We start from the raw sequence: 19,678 nt of genomic DNA on the forward strand, positions 1-19,678 counted from the left end.
AATTATACAGGGAAAACTCCCCTCTCAAGCCTGCACCTCCCTTTAGAAGTCTCCACTGGAATCCCAGACTCTTACAGTACACAAGAGACACGCACAAGGGACACTTTCCCCTGTCTCGCTGTAACATACCAGTCTGTCTCTCTCTCCCTGTGTCTTCCTCTCTCCCCTCAGTCTCTTCTCCTTGTCCTGTCTCCCCTAGCCCAAAAAAACGGCCTCCCAGCCAATCACAGCTCTTCTCGCTGCTATCCAATCAAGTCCTTGCTTGCCTTTGTTGTTAGGGGTCGGCTTCTTTCTTAGCCAAAGCAGTAACCAATAGAGTCTCTCCTCCAGTCTCTGTGAGCTATCAGTTAAGCAACACTCTGAGCAACACTCTGAGAGCAACACTCTGCATATATATTACAAAAAAACAACACCAAGCCTGCGCTACACTTATTACAAATGAACACTGGTACATACACTAATAATTTATAATGTCTCAATTTTGGTTTGCTATAAACACAAGCCTTCTTACAACATACATATTCATATGTTTAAAGTAATATTGTATCTAGGATAATATAACTCCTGTCTGTATTATATTAAATATTCTTGCATATAGGCTATTTTTAAGGATGCACTGTATATACCTTTCTATAAATGTAAAGTCCTAGGGAGGAATTTATCAAAACTGGAGCAGACAGAATCTAGAGCAGTTGCCCATGGCAACCAATCAGCTTCTCTTTTCCGTTTGTTCAGTTAAGATTTGAAAATGAAAGAGAGAAGCTGATTAGTTGCCATGCACAGCTGCTCCAGATTTTGTCTGCTCCAGTTTCGATGAATTCCCCTCACTGTGTAGATTTTTTTTAATTTATTGAATTGGAATTGATGTGGAATTTTCATATATTTTAAATTTAAGGCAATAACTTTGTTTTGTTACACTCCTGTTTGTTCCCACACTTCTTTTTTCAAAACCGAAGCTTCAGTTTTACATAATTATACTGCACCATAATGGGTTTATACAGATGCACCTACACCAGACCAGGGAAGCATGGTGCTAAAGGCAGCTACAGCATCAGAACTGATCATGTAACTGATTAACTAAGTTCAACATGTAACTGTGCTTTCAAAGACAGAGGTAAACATGTCAAAGGTAGTCTAAAGCTCCATTTGCTGTCTCGGAGACTACACAATACTCATTTGTAATATTTCATATTTACTTGGGACAAAAATATTTTTTATTTTTTTTAGCCTGGCAGAATTTATTGGTATATAGTATCAAGACTTAAATACAATGAACCAACAATCTATTTAACTACAACATACAAAGAAAAGATTTAAACATGCCAAATACCCAGACATTGGTATCTAACAGACAAACAATGTGTACAGGGCTCAGTAGCACAAGCTAAAGCGTACTCACAGAAGTGAATAAATCTAAGGAAGATATTAAATATATTTTAAAATGTATCTGACTGAAGAAAGAAAATAAATATTTTTTAGTACTGAACATAATTATTAAAGGAATACTGTATATTCAAAAACAACATACATCCTCATTATACACCATAGCATCCTACTAATATGTATTACATATAGGGAATACATCTGTATTGTGGTGTGTAAATTACTTTCAGTGGCTTAGCTACGCTGAGGCACCCAGAGCATGTGCCAAGGTCTCCTGCTGGCTATGAAGTTAGTGACTGCCATAAAAAGGTTTCCAGTTTGTGAAGTACCACAGGTACTCCTTTTCTGATACCTCAAGCTGTGTGCATAGTATATACTAGAGACAGTTTCAGTGAGGCGACATCAGGTGTCACCTTCTCTGTGCCTTGAATATTGTTCCTACAAGTGTTACCTGAATTACTATTTTAAGTTATGAACCGCTATATAAGCATTCACACTTACAGGTTTGAGATTCTAAGGATTCATTCATGAGATTTTTGAGCTCAACACAATAACAGAATTTATTGGTATATAGTATCAAGACTTAAATACAATGAACCAACAATCTATTTAACTACAACATACAAAGAAAAGATTTAAACATGCCAAATACCCAGACATTGGTATCTAACAGACAAACAGACATACAGTTAAGTGGGGGAAAGATTATATGTATAGTTACCCATTAATCATCACATGAGGCCCCATCCTGGTGAAAAGAGCGCGAGCTGTTTTTTCCAGTCCTTAATATAGCCCTCGTGTCCATAGGGATGCATGACAAATCTCCCATTGGTTGCCTCCCAAGGCCTACTGGAGATTGGAGGGTTTCCAAGACCCTCTTTACAACTCCACACCCCTCTCTACGATTGGCCAGTCTACTTGTTATTAGATCAAAGGGTCTTGGCTCCTGATACACAGGATACTGAAGTTGCACCTCTATGGTAATTATCTGGACATGCCTGGGCTCAACAATGACCCTATTTGCAATTCATTGGGCCTGGCACTCCCCTCCACAGTGATAAGCACAACAAAGACTTTATTTCCCTACAAGCTATCAACACCTCAGGGGAAATATTTAAAACAAGAAATACAACTATATACATATGTCTTATGAAGATTTGACATAAACTCATACGGTAACACAAGTGAGGTCTGCCCTATGCCTCCAGGGCTAATGTGCTTTCCTCCACCACCTGCATTGAAGATGTTACAGCAGAAGTGGAACATTGGATCCATCACTACAATACCACTTCTACCCCATATCATTGCTGCAAACACTAAAGGAAAGTGCAAACTACAGAGGCAATGGTATTAGAATGTCCCTGGGGCAGCCACCACACTATATTTGTAAGGTAAATGCCCAGGTGCTCATCTACAAAAATATTCGTACAAATCCTTAGTAGGTAATGAGACACTCACGGATCTTGCAGCAGAAATAAGTCAAAGCTTCAGCATTTGTTGCCAATGTTTTAATGGATCTCAGTCCATCTTTATCAAGACTAGTTGCTGACTGTATAAGGCACAAGGGGTTTGGTGGGTGTACATGGGCTATTGGGTGATCAATAGTAACTGAATTTAATATTAAAAAGGTGGCACCATTTGAGAGAACTACTGGTGGCTGAATCTAAAGTGGACTGCACTTGGGGGGATTGGTGCAGCCTGAATAAGAAGGTAGCTACACTTGAGGATGGCTGCACACAAAGAAGGTTTGGTTGGCAGCTGTCCATTTTTGCCACAGCCACAGTTTTTCATGGCATTATTAACTCACTATTATTTTTACTCTCTTCCTAGTTGGCTTGGAATGCTCTTGTTTGCAACGCCTTGGTTATTTTTATCACTTTCACTTTAGAAATCTCTTGTTAAAGGAATAATTGGACTCTCTGAATTGTAATTGATCTTACATGTTTTACAGCTTCATTTGCTAAATAACATATACATTAAAAAAGTGGAAGCTTTAGCGCATTTGCATTGTTTACGTGCTTTGGGAATTCCATTTTGACAACATTTTTTCAATAACCTTTATGATATGATGGTGAGTACAAAATTTATATTTTACTAAAAATCACAAATGTAACATGTTTTAGATGGGCAGTGGTTTCCTAGTGTAGGAAAATAAAAACTTTTTCATTCTAGCCATTTCTTCTAACTTTTGGGAGCAGTTGCTGACAGATAGTATTAGATTTGGTTTTAATTGGACGTGTAAATTAAAGAAATATAATTCATCAGCAGATTATAGAAATACACAGTGCTCATTATTTTATTGGAAGCCGTCTGACTTTATCTCTTATTTAGCAATAAATGAGTTCTGGAGTCGCATCCGCTGCATGGCCACTAATAGCAGCCTCTACCCCTTTGTAGCCATTAGTGTGCTGCTTGTTTGCAGGACCTTCACAAATGGTCCCCTAAATTGGGGCTGGTTTATGAATTCAAAAGTCATGGTAATTACGCAGCTGTTTGGAAAATGTGTTGGAGTGGTCTAACAGGAACAGCCCCTCCTCTCTTTCCCCTTCTGCTCTCTCACATTCATTACTGTCTAAATGAAAGGACGTGTATACAGTGATTATGAGGTTTCATATGAATCCCCCAAGCCATAAAGAAGAATTTCCTAATTGTCAGCTGGACTGTGCTTGTTTAAAATAATTAGGGTTCAGCTCCAGCAGACCATTTTTTACCTCTGCTCAGGCTTTATTAGATACTATCAGCTTCCTGTTTTTTTTTGACAACACCATCCTGCCTATATGAGGAATACAGAGAAAGAATAAGGGAAAAGACTCAGGGACGGATTAGCTCTAATGTACACAAACAACCGTTCTACAAGACGTGTGGCAATCTTGTGGCCACCGGGAAGGAGGAAGGGAGGGAGGAAGGGAGGGTGGTAAATGAGGACAGTTTAACAGGGAATCGCTGCAAAATAAATGCAGAAATTACCGCATAACCCCGCATTTTATTATTGTCTTTATTTAAGAGAGATAGCTGAAATCTTTCTTAATTACCATTTATTTCAATGACAGAATTGTAATTTATCATTTAGTCGTAATTTGACATATGTTCACACCTTTGCCATTTCCAATTTCCTCCTCCATTCTAATTGTCTGCTTCGCTCGCCTGTCATGCACTCCTCCTGGGATTAATTCAAGCTGTCTGTCTGCACCGAGCTACCAGCACACTCTGGGCTTCGGAGAGCGTGACAGTGTCAATGTGCACACAGTTTATCTGAGGCAATGCCCAGACATCGCACTTCTGCCTTTCGCCTAGCCCTATTGTTTACTGTTTGGTCCATTTTACATGTGTGACTTTGCTATGTCTTATTAGCCTTTAATTATTTTGCTGGCTACCACATAGAAAGAGGAAACTGTTAAATGAATTATGGTTTGGGGGATGGACAAAAGGTAACCGCTGTTTTCATTGTGCTTTCTTTGTGCTATGCACAGTATATATGAACACCAATGTGTCTACATATTTGTACAGAATGTGTCTCAATGTATTAATAGTGTGTGTACAATAAAGTATTGACAAAAGTAAAAAAAATGTGTCATTCATTTTGTTTTGTTTATTGTTATTTATGGGTCTTCAAAGTATGAATTATTTATCATTGTTTTTGAAAGAAATGTTATCTCACACACTTTGTGTTACCCATAACAGCTAATCTGATTCTCCTTTTCATCTACCTATGAAATTATTGGCTTTTATAAGCAACACCCACTCTGGCCTTTTGATTAGTAAGGTCTACTACCAGCTTGTAATCAAACTATGCAACTTCACCTGAAATTATTATTTTAATTTTGATGGGCACTTGCAGGTTGACTTATCTGCTACTTTCTTAATATACTTTGAGAGTCTAGAGCCAGGGTAGCCTACTGTGGCACTTTAACTGTGGTGAAACTGCAAATCCCATGAGGCATTTATCTGACAGGCATTACTTCAAGAGCCAGAGGCATGATGGGATTTGTACCATCTAAAAAGATGCTGTAGAAACACTGTCCAAAGAGATGCCACATACCGCTAGTTGACCATATGAATCATTTATTTAATCTGATGACCAATTTGGTATAGTCCCCACCTGGTAGCTGCCCACCAGACTAAGACTACAACTAAGTCCTTAAGGGTGAAAAGTATTAGAGGTGGGCAGCCATTAGATGGGGACTCTACCATGTTGGCTATTGGATTAAATAGGTTATACATATGGTGAACGGGTGGTGTGTGGCATCTCTTTGGACGGTGTTACTAAGGAGCATGAACGGCTCCCAGCCAACACCTGTAATGCACCCGGGTGACGGAGCTTGATGTGTGATGGAGTGATAAGATCTCTATGTGCTTGTACATGATGGCATTTGTAATTTCAACACAGCTGGAGTGCTGAGGTTGCTTACCCCTGGTCTAGAGGTTAGATTGCTTTCTTCATTGGTTTTGGCCCATTGGATTTCTTTCATTTAGTTATTCTACATAATAAAGATTCCACTAGACAAGCATGCATCCAATATTTGGTATTGTAACCACTGCAGCAATTGCCTGGGTAAGGATAGAACCCACGGCATGCTATAAGAAGCCAGTATGTAATTCAGCTTGCCAGCAATCCAAAAAATCCAAAAATTCAAATTCAAGAAAATTGGTCTGAAATAGGAAAATCTGACACTAACTGTGCTAAGAGACATTCTTATTACCTAAAGTGTGTTTGAAGGCAAGACTTTGTTTAGTTTTGGATATAGTAAGGAAAGGATTAGAACCCATACCAAGTTTTTTGTTGCTGTCTGTGCCCCCGCTGGAAAGGTGTACCTTTTCTATTTGTCCTGGAGACCATTGTCACCGAGACAGAACGTAATGAGAAATCCCAAATTTTAGAGTTGTCATCAAAGCAAGACACATGTTTCTATGACAACTCCTAAAATGGGAATTCAATTCATTGTGCAGACATTTTCTCTCATGTTAAAGTCTTCAGGACAGGAAAAGAATGGAAATCTCTCCAGTGGTACACAGCAAATAGCCTGATAGCAGCTTCACCTCTCCCTACTCTATCTTAAACTAAACATAAACTTATATAATGGCTACAGGTTAGTGTTTTTTAACATTAGCAAAGGTTTGTATAATAGGAACATATCACAACAGAAATATACAGGATGTGCCACTGCTGATTTGTTTTTCGAAGGTACAGACTCCATGCTGTCATCCTTCTCCTTCCTTTACAGTGTGGTGAGATACTGATCTAGAAACATCATATGCAGTACAGGTGGTCCTTGCACTTTTTCCAGCTACATTTTTCTATTAAGTAATTGATTTATGGGGTTGTAAATTAAGTATGGGAACAACAGAGCCAGGGCTTGCTTTTAAAACAAGTCAGCAATTGTAGGCCCCATACTTCTATCTTGTCAAATACTCTTTATACTCAATCCAGTTGTGTAAAACTAGATAAGACAACCAGTTACAAGCCATCTATGGGTGCTCCTCTCTTTTTTTCCTGCAAGCAATTTGTTTTTTTTTTACTTTTTTGGAGTGACTTTAGCTTTTATACTTGCTTACGTGACAAGTCAAAATTAAAATAAAAAGCACATATTCAGCACATCTCTGTATTACATGCAATGTCCCCCATGCCCTTTACCTTTAAAAGCACTGATAGTACAGAAATAAACCTGTTTATCTAACAGAAATCCAGTGAGCTCTTAACTTGGGTTTGCAACTCAGTACCTTTGATGTATTGAAACCTCAACATGTGCTGTCAGCCATGCCTGATGAATTCCACCTATCTCCCACTCCTTGTCCCATTCCACATTCATACATACATTGATTCCTTTTCCAGCAAAACAATAATGTTGTCTTCATTTCCAAAAACGTGCCCACACACTGTGTGTATGGCAAGGACTCTTAGGAGATGTAGTTCTGGGGGCATGCCAACATCATTAGGAACTGAGTTCCAAGCAGCTGCCCCTGCAAGAATTTAAAAAAAAAGCTGTTTCTGGTTACATTAACAAGGAATACAATGATGATGCTGGGCCATAAGGGAGGGAGGTTTGGGAGTAAATTTTTTGGTAATGCCTTGACATTTACTTTAACTTGTGCTTGCAAATCTCAATATCACTAGACTTGGAGGTCTGAAAAATCTTGTTTTGGAGCTCTCTTGATTGCTCCTGGACAGCATAAATATTGCCTAGCTTTACTACCTTAGTACGGTATGCGTGTCTGCCTTTCAGCTCTAAGTGGAGCTAAGGGACTACCTGACTGTCAGTATACTTGACTGATCTTAGGAGGCTGCTTTGGAAAAATACCATGCAATCCTTATGGGCCCAAGAATATCCATAAGGGGATCACTGTCATTATATACTGTTGTTAACTCTTCTATTTCCCAGTGCCTTTTATCACTTTTGTGATTGTTAATATACGTTTTTTTTCTAAAAATAGCATTCCATTGCTACACTATCGTATCACTCTCCTCCTTTTATAATTTGTCTTTTCACTTTTTTTTAAACTTTTTTTCACACCTTTTACATCAATTAGCTGCTAAACTACTAATTTCGACCACAATCTTTCCATAAGAATTTATATGTATTCAATTTATTTTATGCAGATTATATACCTGTAAAAGCCTCCCTCATGCAGACATCCAAAAGGCCCTGAGACTGCTGCTGGGCACCTCTATCTTGTATTTGATTTCAGCAGCCCTCAAGCCCAGCAGTCACTCAAGTAGTATTTCCCTTTGCTTCTCCCCCGGGATACATAAAAGGTTATGTAGGGAGTTGAAGAAAGAGCTGGGCCACCACAGAAAGTAATAAAACACACCCAGAAGAGGAGAGGGGTATGACATGAAAGAAGAGAGGGGGCTCTCCTAAATTAGTCAAATTTTCTAGTAAGTTCAAACGCACATTACATTGCATGTGAATAAAAAAATACTTTGTGGAAAGGAAAAACGCAGCTAGTAAGCTTTTAAAATAATTGATTGTTCTGTGCTTGTATCTGCAATTTGTTTAAGTTGATGACAGGCTCTCTTTAAGGTGGTGTATAACTTGTACTACAGTCATGTTAAAAGTAATTTTGATATTTGCTTCATTACTCCACAGTATTGTTCTAGGAGTCCTGGTCTTTGCCTATGTGTTCATACATTTATGGAGTTCTTTTAGCATCAAACAGTCAGCTCTTGGGCTGGATTAAACTGCCGGTCAGTCATGGACAGATTAGTAGCTATTTGAAATGTTCGCCATTTATAAATTATTTTGCTTACGGTGACATGATTGTGAATCATTTGGTGATCTCCTATGCATCTGCAGTCTTCTTTCTAAGGGCCTTAGAGAGCTCTTTTGATCTTGGCATAACACCACATAAGCCAATAGTAAAGAGAATACCAGACCCTAGATGTTTGAGGTTTAAATAAGACAGTTTACACTTGTACACTCCCTAAGAAGGGTCTTATCATTAGCAACAAATCTAAAACACCAGATTCTAATTTAATAGTTTTGAAGTGGTGGTAAATGCAGGGGTTTAAAAAAAACTATGGGGTAACCTTTTAATACCATAGTTCTATTAAGGGTCACAGGAGGACATATACTAGCATCCTCCAGTGACCCAAAGCTCAGTATATAGTGAGCGACAGCTCGCTATATACAGAGAACGTTGCAGCCGGGACAGATCTCGACAATGCTGTCGAGATCCACACAGCTGCGTGAGTGACAGCTGGCTCTGCCTATCTAGAGAAATAGAGCCAGCTGTACCCGCCCCCTCCCCTGTCCTTTCCTCCAGTCAGCGCTGGAGCATCGGACAATTGAGGTGGGATATCCCTGAGGGGAGTGATAACTGACAGTCACGGCTCTCTGGGGGGATATGATCAGAAAGTGAGCGAGCAACGATATGCGTTCGCTCAGTTCTCGATCTATAGAGCCGACGTGTGACAGTTTCATTGTCACATGTCGGCTCGAACTATGAGGTTGAGTGAAAACCTCATAGTTCTCCTTTAATCACTTCTACATATGACAAGTCTGCCTATTAGATAATGTTTAATATAAGATAAAAGTCTCAGGGTTTGTTAGAGTGAATGTTCAAGCTTTACCTAAATCTACCCCCAAAACCTCAAGCGCTTCCTCTCTAGAGTATGTTCCAGCATTATTTTTTTTATTTTACCTTGCTCCTGTAGAGAGAAACAGCTTTTATTACATGATCACCAGGATTGCAGAATTATTGCTGATGCAGCTTCTAGGAGGTTGATTCTTATTGATGTAGACCCCCCCAGAACTACATCTTCCAAGAGTAAAGGCAGTGGCATTGTTTTTAAGAGAAATAACTTGATATTCTGTAAAGTTCTGCAGTGCAGCAGGCAGGGCCAGCAGCATTTGTTGGAATTTCAGTGCAGAAAAGGTACTGTGTTGATAGCTCAAACAGGAAGTTTGAGCAGTCAACACAGTACACTGGAGCATACTGGATTTTCAGCTGGTTATCAGTTATTTTTCTGTACCAAAAGTGTTTTTTTATTATTTTGCCTTGAAATACACTTTAGTGCCAGATAGCATAAAGAAGGTAGTTTTAGAAAAAGGAGCTGTATGAGAGAGGCACTGAAGGCATTAGAGAGAAATGTTGATGACTGAGGAAGAAAGAAATTCATAAACAGAGCAAAGGTTCCAAGTGTATACCTGCAGATCAAATTGAAGATATAAGGAAGTCCCAGACTGTTAAGGACTTGTATATACAATTTTGGTTTGTGTCTTGTAGACAACCAACCAATATAGTGATTGACAGAGAGGAGGAGAACCCACGGAGTAGGAGAAGATATTTATGAGCTCAGCTACCCCAATTTCAACAGCCTGGAACATGGCTAGGATGTTTCAAAGACCTCAGAAGAGATTGTTAGTGCATTTATAAGCAAAAATAGACCAATATTATAAACACACCAAAGCTGGATAGGAAATTCTCCTCAGTTGAAGATGGCAGGCATTTTGTTTTAGTGTGAATGTGTAAAGACAACAAGAGTTCAGAGTCACAAGTAAACCTTAAGTAGTATGCTAGAACAGTTGACATATGAATGCTATCTATCGTGAGCATTATATCACACATATGGACAGATTTAGACTGAAGAGAGATAGCCACTTCAGTTATATCCATGTTATGTTTTAAAGTTTTAAATAGTAAGAACATTTGAAAGATGCAACAGCAGGAAGACATACAGGTACTTGAGAGGAGAGGTCAGAAAGATACATTAGAGTATCACCAACAAACAAATAATAAATTACAAAAAGAGTTACTATGCAGGCCCAAACCATGTATTTTCATCGATACGGGTAGATGGCTAAGGACAGAGTCTTGTGGTACATCCAGGAAAGGAATTAATGGCAGAATGGGATACTCTGAAGATTTAGTAAGAGTGAGTATTTGGAAGAACATATATAAGCATCAACTTATAAATTGGTCATTTTCCCTCATTATTATTTTTCCTTAAATATGCTCTATTGTATTGCTGTGGAATTTTCTACATGAAATGAACATTTAACTCTTCAAAGTCTCTGTTATACATGCACCTAAACTCACCAGTCGTTATTTTACCCTTCTCTGAAATGGCTCCTTTCTCTACATTGTTCAATACACACTTTATAAAACCTCAAGGTTAATGTCAGCAAAAAGTGATACACCTAGGAGCAAATCACTCACAACATTCTTTGTGCACTTACTTTTATATGAAGGATTCAGCAAAAATCGATAATATAAGATACACTTGTAAAACATACTTCCCAACTGTCCCTCATTTAGAGGGACTGTCCCTCATTTGGACCCTAGTCCCTATGTCCCTCTTTCCTCCTCAGTTTTCCCTTTTTTTGGTCGGATTTACACATATCTATGAAAGGTACAATTTCATTACCAAAAGTGTTATTCTGCACTAAAACCTTTGTCTTATCTCTTAATTATCTTGTTTGCTTTTTTGAAAAGCCAGTAGGAAAAATTATGGTGACAAAAAATTCTTAGTTTAGCCAATCATTTTGGGCTATTCAGGGGTGTGTTCATTACCTAAATACATTGTTCTGGAAGGCATCCCTGTTTTTCATCTTTGAAAGTTGAAATGTTATTACAGTACCTCATTTGTCATGTCTCTATGAATGAATGCAATATAATTAGTATAAAATGGTAACTAGAAATGAAAAGACTTTTAAATGTTTGTCTGGCCAGTGATTTAAGCATTATCTAGCCCTGTACAAGAAAGTTAGCTTTGTGTTTTTCAAGGAATTTGAATTAACTGGGGAAAAAAGTTTCTGAATGACCAGATAGCAATGTGGGTTTTGGAAAGGAAATTTCAATAGTTGATGGCATGGTTAAAACATAATGTTATAAGGGCCCTTTGACACCTATATGCATGCAGTAAATCTACATTTACCCACATTGCTACATTTTCATATGCTTGTAGCTACCTATGCATTTTAAACACACATTGTTTGCTAATGCAATTTGAATAATAAGGGAGAATAGTGATTTACGATTCAATAAATCTTTATTGGATTTTAACAGTATGTAAATTACCATACAGGTTGGATAACAAAGGTGTAAGATACCATCATCGATAAGTAGTATGTCAGTGGAATACATAAACAGGAATCAACATAAGTGATGATGGATTAAGGATGGGGAGGGAAGCAAACAGGGAACACAACAACCAAACAAACAGTCACATGGTGCAATATGGCTTCTGAAGCCATTGAGACCATCCTTTATAGAATACTTCATATGTATGATTTTTAAAAAAGAATATACTTTCATAAAAACATTGAAGGTTCGTCAGTTGGATAACTTCAAAAGAGATTGGGAGGAGACGATTTTGGGCGATCAATATCTTGGCTGTGTAAAGTATGTGAGTGATTATAGATCTAGAAGAGGGAGGTAATGCATCTAAGCCTATATGGAGAAGCGATAAGTGGTTGGTGGGGATAGTGTGGCACAATGTAAATTGGGATATGAGTCGGAAGACCTGATTCCAAAAAGAACCTAATGATTTACATTGCCAAAAAATGTGTACTAGTGATCCCACTTCACCACACAGTCGCCAGCAATATGTGGAATTTGTGCTGGAGAATTTCGCTAATTTATAGGTGCTGTGATACCACCTGTAGGCCAACTTATAGAAGGAATCCCAGTGAAAAGAGCAATGTGTGGTGTGGTAGGAGATCAGGATAGCTTCCCAACTCGCTCTCCCATTTAATCATATGAGAGGATTTTAAGAAGTGTTTTTTGTAGAGGTTGTGAGTATTAGTAATACCAAGGTGGGTCCAAATGGATAACGTGATGTGTGGTATAATGTGTTTCAAGAGATTAAGGGAGATGTAAATTGCTTGGGTAGCTTGAGAAAGAGAGGATGTCAAGGGGAATTCAGTCCAAATCTTCATGCTAGCTTGTGGGGTAGGGTGAAGTAGTATGACGTTTAAAAATGGGGCAGCTATAAATAAATCTAATATGGAACCAGCCTTTAGCAATGCATGTTCCATATGTGCCCATATTTTATCCGGAGAAGGATCATACCAGTGGTATGGGAAGGTTAAGGTTACCTAAGAAGGATTGGATGTCTTTAGAGGAGGGTTGGGGGCTATTAGGGTATTTTCTTAAATTATATAGATGATAATAATAGGATTGAAAAATTTTGCAATTTTAGTAGGAATACATTTTTTCTTACCTGTTGTTGGGTCCGTGATAAAAGGCAGTTTGGCACAGGCAGTATGTTTCTTAAGTTTATTTGCGAGGTAAGAATTGCCTTTATTATTTAATGCATATGAATCCGCTTTAAGTTTTTTAAGAATGTGCTCATAATTATCTAGGAGTAGGATACGTAGTTTGTGCCTAGCTTCTTGAAGTTTAGAGAACGTTACTGGGGAAGAAGATGTTTTGTTGGATTCTTTAAATTGTGTAATAGAGGTGAGCAAGGCAAATATTTGGTGACATGCAGATATGGGTGCATGATCAGACCACGTTATGAGGCCCACATTAGAGAATGCAATGAGAGGAAGAGACGTAATATCAGTAAAGAACATGTCAATCCTTGAGTAGGAACAGTGGACATGTGAGTAAGACGTGTAATCACGTTCATCTCCATGTTGACATCGCCAAATATCGTACAAACCTTTTCTGAATATAAAATCACCAACAGTGGCATGTGACGTTTTACCTCTAGAGGAGGAGTCCATGACATTATCATGGACCTCATTGAAGTCACCTCCTATTAAAAGTGTACTAATTCTATGAATTTCAATAAGCTTAAGTAAACGCTTTAGAAATGGAATCTGTCCAATATTAGGGGCATATAGATTTACAATAGTGAAAACCTGAGCATTGAGTTAACATACCATTCACATCCACAATACAGTCATGTAGTTTGAAGGCTAGTGAGGAATTCACTGCTATGAGCTCACCAGCTTTCTTTTTGTCTGTGCTTGCTAGAAAAATATGAGGGAAGTCTGGAAAGGTAAAATTATTTTTTTTGGAATTTAGCGAAGTGCATTGCTTGCACCAGTAGTACATCACTTTGAAGTTTCTTTCCTTCCTGGATGAGGTTATACTGCTTGTGCAGACTGCACAGGCCTTTAGCATTTATGGAAGTAAAGTTAATAGGCATTCATAGTTGGGAGCCCAATGTGAAAAAGTGGTTAATATCTATGAAGATGTGTGGAGTGTTTGCTATAGAGCATTAGAACTCAAGGAATAAAGCCAATGCAAGAATCTTTGATTGGGAACACATATGATGTAGTTATCATGACCTGTGACATTCAGTGAAAAAAGAAACTAAAAACAGAAAGACAAAACATTATTATAAGAACAAGTCAGCAGTAAAAAACTGACAAATATGGGCAGCAACAGGCGCAAAAGGCAGGTGGTTGTGTCTGGTATTGATCAGAAGACAGTCAACTGTAGAGACTGTAAAAAAGGGACGTAGGTAACAAAAACATGAAAACCCTCTCTAAAGGTTGTAAGGGAAAGCTTTATGCCCATTCCTGAGGAATCTTTATGGGACCTGAGGGTCTCAGGTTATCCGTAGATGGAGGAGGAATATTGCAATCAGAGAATACATGGAATTTAGGATACACTGAGCAGCAGGAATGCACTAGCAGGAAAGACCACGCAAGGGCAAGGTCCAGGGACAATCACCATTCAGGATGGGCTGCAGCAATCCCACAGGAAGGTGGCAGGGGTTTTTGGGCTGAGCACAAACCTGACATGAAGTTACAAAATCGGAAATGTCAGTACAGATCCCCGGACACCAAAACTGTCTAGTCACGTACCAAATCATTTGATTCCTGCCCGGGTGGCCCGAAGCTTTGGCATTGTGGTATATGGAATGGAGCTTAGTTCGAAGGTCTACTGATACAAAGCATATTTCCACTGGTCTCTCCAGAGAAGCATTGGACTGAGCACCCAAAATTTGTCCCCCCCAAAGGTAGTGTCAAAATGGAACGTACTGTGGCAAGAATGAGATTAGGAGGTACAATGGGAACAGGTTCAGTCTCCTCTTTGGACAGTACGGCAAACTGGCAGGACAGGGCATCAGCCTTAATGTTCCTAGACCCAGGCAAATAGGAAACGATGTCGTTGAAACGAGACAAGTCCAAGGCCCATATGGCCTGCCGGGAAGAGAGTTGTTTGGCCTCTTGTGGTCAGTGAGTATTAACACTGCAACAGTGGTCCCCTTAAGGAGATGCCGCCATTCCATGAGGGCCAAGATAATTGCCAGCAGTTCCCTGTCACCAATTTCATGCTTGCACTCAGCCGGAGACAGTTTCTTAGAAAATAACCCACATGGATGACGTTGGCCCTTGGGTGAAGAATGTTGAGACAGGAGGGCATCCACCTCCAAAAAGAATGGTAAATACAAGTTAGGGTGGGCTAACACTGGTGCAGTGAAAAAAGCCAATTTCAACTTTTCAAAGGCTTATTCAGCAGCTGGAGAACAGGGAAGAGGGTCTGTACCCTTCTTAGTCAAGTCAGTGTTGGGTTTGACCAGGGTGGAGAAATTCTTGATGAATTTGCGATAATTATTGTTGAAGCCCAAGAATCGCTGGATGGAGCGTAACCCAACTGGGCGAGGCCATTGGAGCATGGCTGCTAATTTCTGCAGGTCCATGGAAAACCCCTTGTCTGAGATAACATATCCGTGGAATGTGACTTGGAATTGATGAAACTCGCACTTTTCTAGTTTACAAAATAGCCCATTCTCCCGCAGATATAGGAGTACTCGAGCTACATCAGCCTGATGGTTAGCCAGTGAGGGAGAATGGATCAGTATATTATAGATACACTCAACACATTGTTGGAGCATATCGCACAACACATTTTTATTAATTCCTGGAAGACAGCCAGGGCAACGCATAACCCGAAGGGCATTACCAGGTAATCGGACCAAATTATAGGCTCCCCCTAGGTCCAATTTCGTGAAGATCTTAGAACCCTTGAGTCGATCAAACAGTTCAGTGATGAGAGGTATCAGATATGCATTCATAATTGTAATACGATTGAGCCCTCTATAATCAATGCATGGTCGAAGCTCCCCTCCCTTTTTTTTTTACGAAAAAGAATCCGGTACCAGCAGGTGATACGGACTTACAGATTAACCCTCTGGCTAGGGCATCTGAGATATATTCCTCCATAGCTTTGTTCTCCATAACTGAGAGAGGATATACTCTACCATGAGGAGGCACAGACCCAGGGATAAGATCAATGGCACAGTCATACGGTCTGTGAGGAGGAAGAGTACCGGCCCGAACCTTATCAAACAGATCCGAGAACTCCCTGTACTCTTCAGGCAATTTGGAGACAGATGCAGTACATAGGAGTCTCGTGGGTCTTCGCAAACATTTGGTAAGAACATACCCCCAAAACCACCGGAAATTGCGGGGAGGAGATCACCTGGAACTGGATTATTTCATAATGTAAAGCCCCTACAGCCATAGTAAGTGGAGTGGTCTCGCAGGTGATAAGTGCAGGCTGTAGGGGTCTGCCATCAATGGCCTCAATAGCCAAAGGAGTGGTACGAGGTTGTGTGGGTATGAGACGCTGAGAGACAAAAGAAGCATCAATAAATATCCCCAGAGCACTGGAGTCAATCAGAGCTGAAGTAACCACCGAGGAGTCTGCCCCTGAGAGTAGAACAGTGACCAGCGGCTTCTCTTTAAGGAACCCTGAGGACGAGGAAACCTCACCTAAGATCTGTCCCCCATGGAGCCTTAGGTGCAAGTGTTTTCCTGGCTGTGTGAGATTTGGAGAGGTAAGGGAAGACTGTTGGATGAAATATGCCACGGTGGTATTATGCTTGGTTTAGATACGTTGTAAATTAATATAAAATGATTAACCTCTTTAAGTTATTTTTTATCCTCTATTTGTCTCAGCAGCCTTGGAAATATATTCTCATAATTTACTCAATGGTACACTAAATCCCTAAAGGGTGCTTTATAACACAAAATCACATGATTGTGCATGTACATTGTGTAGGAGCACATCAGTGATGTGATTTATAGAGCACAACTATCTAATTCTATCAGTAAAGAGGTTATTGTTTTAAATCATTTTTTGTTTTGTGAACATTACGATCTATACAAAAATACACAAGTAAAATACACAAGTAAGACAAGCAAGAGAAACATAATAAAAAACAGTTAATAAAACAAAGAAAAGGTAAAGTGGCTACTCTTCAACATACTATCCATAATTCTACCAATACCTTTAAAAGTAACTTTCATTAAATGCAAACAAAACTTACTAAATGTATATGCTAAAGTTCGTTTTTTTGTAAATCACCACACAGACTTTCACTTTATTCTGGCTGATGTCAGGTTTTATGAGGTGTCTAATGAGGAGAACAGAAAATGGGGGTACTTGTGTTAAAATAAAGATAAAAAAGACAAAATGATGAGCAATATGGGCTTGAACATTTTTTATGAGAAAATTACCGTATGTAGTGATTAAACAGAGCAGTCTCCCCCACTGTTTATACCTCTTTCACCTGAAAAAATGTTCTCTGTTTGTCCTAATAACCATTGACATCAGGCCTGAATGTGAGAAATCAAAATTCACCAGAACAGGAATAGGTAGGAAGTCTTCCAATGGAGACATTTATGCATTTTGATTTCTAACAGAGGATTGCCCTTGCTTTGGCAAAATGTTCTCTCGTCTGTTGTATCTATAGGGCAGAGAGTGGGGAAAATCTTCCCAATGGAACAAATATGGCAAAATAATGCTATCCAAAACTAAAAACATTGTTTTAGATATGCATATGCATTGCATCTACACCACTCAGCCATAACATTATGACCACCCACGTAATATTGGGTAGGTCCCCTTTTTGCTGTCAAAACATCCCTGAGCCGTCGAGGCATGAACTCTACTAGACCTCTGAGGGTATCTGGCACTAAGCCATCAGTAGGAGATCCTTTATGTCCTGTGAGTTTTGAGGTGGAGCCTCCATGAATTGGACTTGTTTTTCCAGCACATCCCACAGATGCAACAATGTTTAGGTATGTGTTACTTGTCAAAGTAACATACACATAAATGGCAGGACCCAATGTTTCCCAGCAGAATATTGCCCAAAGCGTCCGACTGCCTTCATTGGCTTGCCGTCTTTCCAAGGTGCATCCTGGTGCTACCTCTTTCCCAGGTAAGCAACACAGACACATGGGTACCCTGACTGGTCTGTGGCTACGCAGACCCATACGCAACAAACTGTAATGCATTGTGTGTTCAAACACCTTTCTATCAGAATCAGCATTAACTTTTTCAGAATTTGAGCTACAGGAGCTCTTCTACTGGATCAGACTAAACGTGCAATTTCGTTCCCCCATGTGCATCAATTAGGCTTGCCTTCCCATGACCCTTTCGCTTATTCACCAGTTTTCCTTCCTTGGAACACTTTTGGTAGGTCCTGACCACTGCAGACTGGAAACATCCCACAAGAGCTTCAGTTTTGCAGTAGCTTTGACCCAGTGGTCCATCCATCACAATTTGGCTCTTGTCAAAATCGCTCAAATCCTTATGCCTTTACTCTCTTACAATATAGGGTTAAAAGTATTATATGAAGCCAATGCTGTTTTCAACTGCAAGTTGTTAATAATAAAATTACATTCATCGGCCTTATTGAGGTTCTAAAGGCAGCTAGCTAAGGAGACAAGAGGCACGTTTTCCCTATGCATGGCCACTAACTCAAGTTTTTTTTTATAGAACTTAAAAGCATTTTAAAATTAACCTGAGCGTTTGATCCCTTCAGAGTACCAGCCTGGGTGTTTCTACCACTACTCATTACACAATGTTATTAATAATCATGTTAATTTTGTATTTAGTCTATTCATTTTATGTGTGTATACTGTATATGTACCAATGTTGCTAGTGCTGTGTAAAAAACCTGGTGCTCAGACTAAACAGTATTGGTCAAGATTCTGGAGTAGGCTCTATTAATCCTGATAGTCCTAAATGCTTTCTCATGGCAGGAATGTGGATGGTGTACATGTGTCACATAGGTTTCTTACATATACATGGTTTATGACTGTTGTGGTGAAAACAAACTTTTTGCAAGTCAAGAAGCCTTATATGGTCATGAGAAATGCACAAACATCACAAAGTACTCTTTCACCTACATTAAAGCAGAACTCCAGCCAAAAGTTAAAAGTAAAAAATTAATAGCCCATTAAAAGACAAGATAAAAAACCAGCTTTTGTTGAAATATTCTTTTTCAATCCATAGATTCCCCCCACAATACATCTGTATGAATCAAATGAAGAAATACATCTTATGTAGGAACCAATCAAACATGGGCCACATGTTATTATTATTATTATTAGTATACAGGATTTATATAGCGCCAACAGTTTGTGCAGTGCTTTACAATATAAAGAAGACATTACAATACAATTCAAGACAAGATGGTAAGGATGTTCAGGTTGCACTGAATTCTCTTATTCCATTCAAACAGATGCAGTCTAAGCATTTATGCAAAGTTCCTGGCAGGTCACAAATCTATTCAAACAGTCCTTCTTACAAATTCTGAATTTAAAAGTAATCAGTCCAAACCTGTACAAGTATTGCAACATTTGGATTAATGTTGACCATGCATTTCTGCAATTGACTGTGTATGGCCTCAGTTGCTTGTGCGTTGATTGTGTGTTACCACAATTGCTTGTGTGTTTCCCATGCACTACCACAACTGCGTGTGTGTTTCCCACAATTGTCTATCAGGGTTATTCACTAAAAGGTGAAGAGTTTGGAGAAGGCAGGTGAAGTGGACAACATAGCTGAACTATAAAGTGAACTGAATTGGAGAATTTTCTCAAAT

This window comes from Nanorana parkeri, unplaced genomic scaffold (assembly GCF_000935625.1).
Source record: "Nanorana parkeri isolate BGI_ZX_2015 unplaced genomic scaffold, ASM93562v1 scaffold1549, whole genome shotgun sequence".
In the NCBI taxonomy this organism is placed as follows: domain Eukaryota; kingdom Metazoa; phylum Chordata; class Amphibia; order Anura; family Dicroglossidae; genus Nanorana; species Nanorana parkeri.